At 39.6% G+C, this 9846-nt stretch overlaps 1 protein-coding gene across 2 annotated transcripts in view; it reads right to left on the bottom strand.

Moving 5' to 3' along the window:
• PAX3 (paired box 3) overlaps window positions 1-9846 on the bottom strand; it is a 118859-nt gene that overhangs the window by 89582 nt on the left and 19431 nt on the right. The gene's annotated exons all lie outside the window — the stretch shown is intronic.

The raw sequence follows: 9846 nt of genomic DNA, 5'->3' as shown, positions 1-9846 counted from the left end.
AGACCCAAGCTGACTCTCTAAATTGTCCAGTGTGCATAGTAAGTGTATTAGAAAGTGAAATAATTTATGTAATTTAGAGACTTTAATGGGTACTGCAGCAAGCCCCTTGAGCACATTTCAAAAAAGAACATTTTCTTAAAACATATATTTCCCTTTATTTATGTCTGTACTATAATAACTAGTAACAGTATCTATATTTTTCTTAAATAGTTATGAATGGCTTGTTTCAGCCCAAGTGTATGATTTTTCTCTGAATGAACAACAAACACGCTTAGCCAGATTTATCTCTGGTGTAACTCCACTGAAGCATGTGTATGTGTGTAGGTATATTTATGAAAGATTTCTTAATTACAGGTCAGAAAACTGTATGTATCATTCCATAAGGCTTGTGATGTGTGCTACCAATATATTCAGATGACTATACTCACCAAACATAACTTTCTAGCCCAGCTTGTGTATCAAAGTATGTTTACCACTTTATAATGAAAGCTGTATTAAAGTTACCAAGATCTCTCAATATTTTAACCTGAAACACATGTACTTTTTCATTTATTGCTTAATGTTTTATGTAGTTAAACAGAACAACACTTCCTCTCCTCTTTAAGCCTCAGCTAGCACTCCCTAAAAGGAGAAAACAATAACTAAAAGGAAACAAAATCCTATAACAGAACACATAGAATCCTGAACTTGGCAATACATTATACATGACTTCCCTTAGGAAAAGATTCTTACATTATTCCAATTGTTCAAACTGTACTGAACACATTTATAAAGCTAGATTCTGATCTCAGCTACAGTGGTTGCAAATGCAGGAAAACTTCAACAAAGGAGTTGCTCTGCATTTATGTTGGCATAACTGAGACAAGAATTTGGCCCTTAAGTGTATTTTATACTATGTCACTAAACTACTAATTCCTCTTTAAACAAATCTATGTGGAAGCACACATTTTTGAGGGCTCAATTCATTTCTTATCATTTCATAGGAGTAATCAGATTGAACAGATATCCTGAATTCTCTTGCTTGCCTCACTATAATCAACCAATATTTAAGAGAGCAAGTCTTTTATTAACACTTGAATCAATGATGTACTGTAACTAGGGAAAAGGTTTAGAAAAGGAGTTGACAGTAAATATATAAAATGAATATTTTGGACCTGATCCTGCATTCTTTATGCATCTCAGCTCCCACTGAAGTCAATGGGAGTTTTAGTTCACAAGGAATGCAGAATTAGGCCTGATATGTCTCAAGTGTTTATATAATAGAAACTTACAGCATATCCACTTCATCTGCATCTTGTAGATTTTATACTATTTCTGTATCTGTGGAGCAGGTGCCTATTGCACACAATAAAATGTGTTACATTTCTGGTATAAAATAGTAACAGAATTAAAAACAAACTACAAATGGAAGCAAGATCATAAAAATGCTATTTTGCACTCATTTAGCACTTTTCTGTGTCAAAGCATTTTGTAAGATGGGTAAGCATTTTACAGATGGGGAAACTGAGGCACGGGTAGCGTAACTTGCCTGTGGTCATGCAGCAAGTCAGTGCCAGACTCGGGAACAGAATCAAGGTCTCTTCTTTCCCAATCTCACAGTGTAACAGGGATGATTAACTCCTAATATTTACTTTCCACTGTTTACACAAACATATTTGTATATTATTAATCATAATGAATTCTAGACTGTCTTCATGTTTTAACTTTTGTTGACAAATATCAAGTTTAAAAGTTATTTATGGAAACTACTTTTAAACATCTACAATGCTCTGTGTAAAAAAGAAAATAAAAATCTCTCATGCTTTTTCCAAGTGTGTGTTTTAATTACTGTTGAGGTAAAACCAAAAAACTTTAATTCAAACCTACTCACCTCCACTCCAACACAAAGTTTAGTGACTCAAATAAAATGGACCAGAATCAAGAGCACTCTTGTTTCTTGAGTTTGATTTTGAAAAAGCAAAGCCCAGTTGACAAGATTTTACAAACACCATCTCCTTGGTCCATCTCTAACTTTATCCATATTTTGTTCATTCTTTTATCTTAATTTTTAAAAGTAAGATCTTAAAATGGATGATAAGTCGTTTCCAATCGTGCTTTTAGGGGTTTGAAATACAAGTCATTTTCTTCTTCTTTTCAATACAGACATACAAGAAAATGGTAATCAATAATATTTATTTCAAATGAAAAGTACTATTATCCATGGAAACGACTCACAAATTTATGCTTCCACTCAAACGTGATTATGATCTAGCTTCCAAATGTTGATGCAACCATTAAAGTTGTTCTGGGATTTACTGGTGAATATGAATACCCCTTTTCTTTTCTTTCTTTCTTTCTTTCTTTTTTTTTTTTTTTTACTAACTTTCCACAATGACTCACTCACTAATTGTTCCAGCAACAAGGTTTTACTCATCTGGATTGTCTCTATCTGTACATATTAGGCAGTGCTTTTATATAAAATATTTCTCTATTTCAGTTGGGTGCAAAAATATTTAAAATCAACGAGAGCCTTATGAAAGGCCAGAGGTGCAGCCTTTGTTCATGTAAGAAGCCCCACAGAAATCAAAGGGACTACTCATGTGAGGAAGGACTACAGGAAAACCTTTCACAGCATAATAGGGTCTTGAAGGCATCAAAATGGAAAACATAATTCAAACATGATATAAAACAGAATCATAGTACTACTCCACAGCCAGCTTGTTCATAATTAAAGATTCCTGTTCCACATGTGATACAGAGGTACTACATGAGAACACCCATCGAAGGAAATGGGAATTTTAAGCGTGGTTCCACTGGGGGATCGGAGGGGGGGGGGGAAATTCACCTCTCACTGTGAAAGAGAACTGAAAACATACAAAGGACATGTAGCACCGTGAGCATACATAATTAGAGTGGTGCCGTGTGATCCTTCTCTGGAGGGCAGTCTCAATTGCTGCAGGCTTATCTGGCCACGAGAGTGGTTAACAAGGCTGGAATTTCAACAGCCACGGGCATTTCTCGGCTCCTTAATTTGGCCGTTTTCAAGGCCAAACCCATCAATTACATTTTTGAAGTATATGTCATGGTGAAGTGCCAAGCTATTGTTTGCGCCTACACAAGAAAACATCATCCACAACAGCCTCTCCGCCACCGGGATAGCTAGGAGGTATCCCAGTTGATACAACATGTGCAACATTGAAACCAGCATCCTTGTCCCACATGTGCTTTGTGTTACCATTCTTTTTCCATGCAGTTCACTACAATTTAATTTGTGGCCGGTTGTCCTGTATATCACAAACATCACATAGCTCAGCCATTGTTCATGTCATGTGCCACCTTGGCAAACAGATATCCTCAAGAGCCCCCTGTGTAACGATTGTCATGCCCCCACCCCCAATGTGCTATTAGTGCTTATTCCATGCAGTCACCAAAGCGAGATGACACCATTTAAGCACAATGCAGAGTCAGGGACAGTGAAGAGTCACCCTCCTCCAAAGGAGCACCTGATGGCGGGATACCTCAGAGCATAGCAGGAGTGCCTATCAATTAGACCCCTATATGGGGGTGCAGTTGGTCCCCTCCCCCTGTGCCAGTCCCAGTCCATGAGACAGACAAACCCACTATATATACCCACACAGCAGAGGAAGTTTGGAAACAAACTTCCAAATTTTGTAGCTGGCCCCTAACTCCATAATGGATTGAACCAAAACCCGTGGGTCAGAACAACCCTGAACTTTGTAGCTCAAGCCCAACAGTACACTGATCAGTTCTGTATGCTCTGCATTAGTTACAGTTAAGTCTTTTAACCACACATTCTTTATTAAATTAAGCATGTTCTACTGTGTTAACACATTATTTTCTAAATTCTAAACTCAGACATCCAAATAAGTAATAGTAATAAAAAGAACAGGAGGACTTGTGACACCTTAGAGAGGAACAAATTTATTGGAGCATAAGCTTTCGTGAGCTACAGCTCACTTCATCGGATGCATTTCCACTGAATGCATCCAATGAAGTGAGCTGTAGCTCACGAAAGCTTATGCTCCAATAAATTTGTTCCTCTCTAAGGTGCCGCAAGTCCTCCTTTTCTTTTTGCTGATACAGACTAACACGGCTGCTACTCTGAAACCAGTAATTAAAAGAGCTCTCTCCCTCTCTGAAAGATAACCAGATATGGATAATATAGGTCAGGTTACAGCGATATGCATGATACATTTGCAGAAGATGGATTTTCCCATTACATGGTCTTGTTCTAAAGGAAGAGACAACTTAGATAAAGAGACAAAGATCCCAAGAAAGGTCCTTGCAGGTTATTTAAATATTCATTTACAGCTTAGGCCACATTCTGCAATGGAAGTGTAAACGAGGAAGATGTAAAATAAACACACACAGAAAAGAAGCCATGGTACACGGAACAAATAACGTTGGGATTCTGCAGTGACAAATAAATAAAGCAAGACAAATGTAGATCCCTTTACAGTGTCAGGTTGGGCAAAATACTATAATTGACAGGAATAGTCTGTTATACAATGTGGTTTATAGATGACCATAGAATGTTCTGAGGCACAGTACACAGCAGACATTGCAGATCAAATAAGATACTTACAAAAGCCGCACCTCTCACTGTTTCCTGACGTACTTGCAGCACCTGCTGTACCCTGATGGCCTTTCTGAGTATTTAGCGGACTTAAGCTTTATTGTCCTGATAGCCACTGTTGTGCAGAACACTGCACAGGCGTCTTCGCACCATCACAACAGCACAGCTCTACAGTGACTGCTGCCACCCAACTGCACAGTGTCCAATTCAAGGACTATTCTCTCCCTCTTAGGAACGTGCATTAGATGGATGGTGGCGGTGATACAGTGGGGACGTTTTTTTATTCCCAAAGATGATTTTTCCACAGCAATAAGAAAGCAGACTTGTGCGTGTTGCCAGAAGAGTTGGGGAAGTCGTCTGTGATGGAAGCAAATTTTAAAATGTCTGCTTTACTTTGCACCCTCCTGTTAGTCACATCTTGGCCTTCTTGCCCCACCATTCGCTGCTGTTCACTTTCACACACATACACCCTCTGTACAATTTAAGTTGCATAAACACTTGTTTTTCGTGCCCACAGAATGTATCAGTGCATGTTAGATGACATTGCTGCTTGCACCCATTTTCTAATCATTCTCATTAGTTTACATAAGTCACCATAAAATGTGCCCTCTTCTGTATTCAACATCCCGGAAACAAAAATCTGTCCACAATGTGCAGAATACTTTGTAGATATTAATTAAAACTCCTATGGCATTTATCCTCCCATTGCCAGGGCTGGCTCTAGGTTTTTTGCTGCCCGAAGCAAAAAATTTGCCACCCCAAGCTCTGAGAGCGCAACTGCTAAGCCAAAAAAGAAAAAAAAAGGGGGGGGGGTGGCTGGAATGCCGCCCAAGCAAAGGAAAAGAAAAAAGAAAAAAAAAGGGTGGCCAGAATGCCACCCCTGGAATTGTGCTTCCCCAAGCACGTGCTTGCTTTCCTGGTGCCTAGAACCGGTCCTGCCCATTGCACATGTACCTCCCATTACAATGCATGAAGTTTCACATACATGCTGTTAGACATATAGTTCACCACCCAGCCCGAGCTGTGTAAAAGCATAGAGGTAATAAACTTGTATTGATTATATGGAAACCTTTTACAGTCTGTTCTCTCAGCTAAGAGGCCATTTACAATATGTGAATAAGCCCCATTAATGAGTAATTTTCAGGGGCAGGGAAGTAGGAAGATCTGGGATTATCTCCCCTGGAATGGGGAACATGTTTTGAGAATACCCTTCCTTAGGTGCAATCTGGTGGTGTATTCTCAAGAGAGAAACAGCTTTTCTGAAGTATCTTTATGAGCTAGCAACAAAAGACACCACTGGCTGGATAATTTAGCAACTTCTTTCTGGCTATATCAGCTCCACCACAGGCAGGGAACCTCCGAATTTGGCACCTTAATGCGAAGGCTACCTAGTACCTCCTCTACCATAGGAGAAAAATGTCAATGCCTGGCATAAATAATAGCTCTTCCTCAAGGAAAACCTGTCCCCTAAAAAGGACCATAGCAACTTTCTGCCATAGCCCTTTGAAGTTCTTCCTTGGATGACTGATGCTCACCAAAACATAACTAGAAGACAAGACATCCACCCTGGCACTCTTTACAAGTGTATTATTCTCCACACAAAACGTGTCTCATCTAAAATTTTACACACACCTCTTTCTAGGGTATACTAGTTCTAAGCTGTAAAACTTTTTGTTCCTTTTAAAGAGCGAGCAGCTTTTCCACAGGCAATCTACTCTGCTTGATTGTTTGTGTGCTTGATTGTGTAGCCTGATTCCACAGAATCGTAGATGTTAGCAATGGAACGTTCAGTTCATCTCCCTGCAGATACAAGATTTTTCCCTGCAATACATTTTCCAGTGGTTAGCCTAGATTTAAATGTAAAATACAGCAGGTAAGAAGTATAGATACCTATTGGTTTCAGTCAAGACTTGGTGAATATTTGTTCCTATCCCAGAACATCGAGTACATCTGATAGTTTTCCACGATTTGCAGAATCCACATAGAGTTTCTTGTTAGTGGTGCTGCAGATCAGGACTTAAATGCAGTACCAAAGCAATAAGCATCCACAGCCGCTCCCAGCTCCATGCCTGATTCTAATCAGTATTCTTCTTGCCTGCTCATGAATGCTTAAATTCACCAGATTTTAAAAAAAACCAGGGAAGGAAACAACATAAGTACCTTCGGGCCTGATCCCAAGCCTATTAAAGACAATAGGAGTCTTTCCACTCATTTCAACAGACTTTTGGATCAGGCCCACAAAACCTCCTCCTCTGTCATTAGTGAATGTTTACATCATGGTGTAAAAAAAAGGCTCATTAAATAATTCACAGCAATACAGCCATTTAATGTGAACCTCTAAAAGCCAAGGAGAAGGCAGGCCAGGAGAATCTCTGAGAATCAGACCCTGTGTGTCTGCAGTTGAGCACCCATAGAACTGAGGCATCCAATGGTGTACACTTTTGAAAATTCTGGTCCCAGTGACTTGCTCAGATCAGTCTCAGCTGAAATTAGGTCTTAGCTGGGATTTCCTGATCCCCAGTCATGTGTTCAAACCACTAGCTCACACCTTTCTGCCAGTAAGAATATTTATAACAAAAAGTACCAATTTATCTAATAAACACAGTGAACTATGAACTTCCTTTTTTATTTCTCTCTGGAGTCAATCCATTTAACACAGATGCCTTCACAGAAAGACATATTTTAAAAGCTGGGCTAATATTGCAAAATATGCTGTGGGAATATCAATTTAAATTTTTAACAAATACCCTTTGACGGTGCTTGTGCCCCTTTTGTGTCCATCTTCTGTGAATATTCTAGCAAATGTACTCATAGAAGGAGTGTTCAGAAAAAACAGCAAATTTTAAGAAGAATGGTCCAAATCCTCAAAGCTATTTAGGAGTTAGGCCCCTAAATAGCTTTGAACGTCTGGGCCAATATTCACAGAAGGCAAACATCACATTACATTTGTATTGGTGAACAGTCACAGCAGAAAGCTGTAATATTAACACCTATTGTCTGTGGTGAGCTTTGGATCAAGCCCAATGTACATTCAATACCACTTAATGGCAGGTATCTGATAACAGTAGTCAGGCAGACAGGAGCACTCTTTGCAGATGTGGGGAGAGGACACACCGGCGCAATCCCTTACTCCTATTAAAAGTGCTGTTCAATCTTCAATGTCCATGAGGTGCAGGCAGGACCTTCATTTTTAACGTCCCATCTAAAAGCCACAGTGTGTGACATTCCTTGTTATACTTTCCCCAGACACAAAGAGCAAAGCAGTCTCATTTTCAGTCTAAATTACTTTAAATTTCAGATAGAGAAAAACAAACAGAAAAAACAACTATGAGAAGGAGAAAACCCAGTGACTCATTCAGTAACATGCTGCACCTGAACTAAACACAAAATGGCAACTGGCTCACAGCTGCTCCTGCAAACCCCTCTCAATTTAAAGATACAGCACACAAAACATAAACCAGACTTGTGTTGGATCATATTAAAGAAGTTCTGTATTAAAATCACAAATGAGTTTGATTCCCCATAGTTTAAATTCCAGGGTATTACTAATTAAGAGGTCTCTTGGGTTTTGGTACTGTTTCTCTCCCTCTGTGTGTGAAACTTGCAAGCTGCTAATTGTGTTAGTACATTCTAAGACAGAGTCTGTTCTCAAAGCAATTCTTTGTAACAACAACTACTCACATAGAGAGAGAGACTCAAAGCAATACTCTGCAACAACAGAAACAGCACCCAGAGACTCCCCGCCCTTTTGTTGTATTCATCTCGCTTTGTTAACAATTGTGATTAAAATAGAGATAGAGGATGTATGTGGATGGATGCTTGGTGTGGATAATAACTGAATGATCAGGGAGGTGCCAGCCTAAGAATCCAGTGTCCATCAGCTGAAGAAGGCGTCAGAGGACCCTCCGGAGGGCAGACGGGAATCCACCCAACAGCCTCAAGGGTGGGAGAACCAAAGAACAAGATAACATCTAGCAGCACGGAGCAGGAATGTGAGATCTGCTGATTGATTCAGCAACAGCATGATGAACCAATTCCCGTAGACTGGCATAGGAAGAAATTCCTATAAAAATGGACTCTAGAAAGTGAGAACTTTGGGGTCTGATTCTGCAAACCAACTTCTAGGAGCATCAGATGAGCATCTGACAAGGCCCTGCTCCCTCCTCATGTCCAGGCCACCTGGCCAGTGGCTTGGCATGAGCAACTCTAAGGCTGGTAACTATGAGAACAACCTTGCAGAACCTGTGTGTGTGTGTGTGTGTTTGTATGAATGAATGTGTGAATAAATATGAGATTGAATGGAATGTTATAGCTATAACTAACTGCTTACTATGATTCTTTCTGTATTCACAATAAATGTGGCATTTTGCCTTTTCCCCTTTAATAAGATCCTGCTGGTTTTTATTTTATTGGTATAACACTGGTAACACCTCTTTTCACTCCTAGAGCTATATATCAACACACTCGCAATGTATTTATATTTTACTATACAGAAATGTGATGATTCCTTCTAAACAATGGTAACAGGCCAGCTAAAGTTATCCTTGGCATTGCCAGGAAGCACTGCTTCTCAAAAACTAGCTAAAATCTGAAGTCTACCCAGTAAAAGAGAGCTACTTATCCAAATGAGCTCTCCCTCTTCTATGCAGCAGAACTTCTACTTCCGGCTCCCTTCAAATTTCTTGCCAGTGGGCAAGAAACAAATGTGAGTTGGTCTAGTTCCAAGTTAGAGTGACTTTCCTTCATTGTCATGGATGGTGTTAGAAACAGGAAGTCTCACTAACCAGTCTATTCCCCAGTCAGCCAGGTTGTTTTAAATTTAAGAATCTCTGTGGAGATTTGGAAGTGTCCCACCTCTCACCTCTGACCACTACATTGGAAAGACCTTGTTTGGGGGGATTTTTTTTTTTTTTTTAAATCTTCAGGCAATGTTTGGCCCCTGATGAACTTTTCTATTATTGACAAATCTTTTCCTGAGGTCAGACTAGGAGAAATATTTGTGTCATCCATTCTCCATCTCTTTTGTAATAGATATAGCATAAATCCCACCTTCTAACTTTCCTCAGGGAAAGACATGTCAGCCAGGAGGAAAAGAAGTACTTTTAGCTTCTCCAGCCCATTGATTCTCTGAGCATCCCAACAATATTCCTGATTTCTTTCCCAAAACTCCAACTGCTTTTCTGTTTGGGAAGTGGGGGTGAGAAATACAGCTGGCAGAGAAAGAGTATAGCTCCCTTCAAAATCATGATTAAGCTTCAGCCACTGGGGAG

The sequence above is a fragment of the Caretta caretta genome, chromosome 9, assembly GCF_965140235.1.
Source record: "Caretta caretta isolate rCarCar2 chromosome 9, rCarCar1.hap1, whole genome shotgun sequence".
In the NCBI taxonomy this organism is placed as follows: domain Eukaryota; kingdom Metazoa; phylum Chordata; order Testudines; family Cheloniidae; genus Caretta; species Caretta caretta.
The sequence above is the reverse complement of the archived record's forward strand: the minus strand, read 5'-3'. Positions and strand labels throughout refer to the sequence as shown.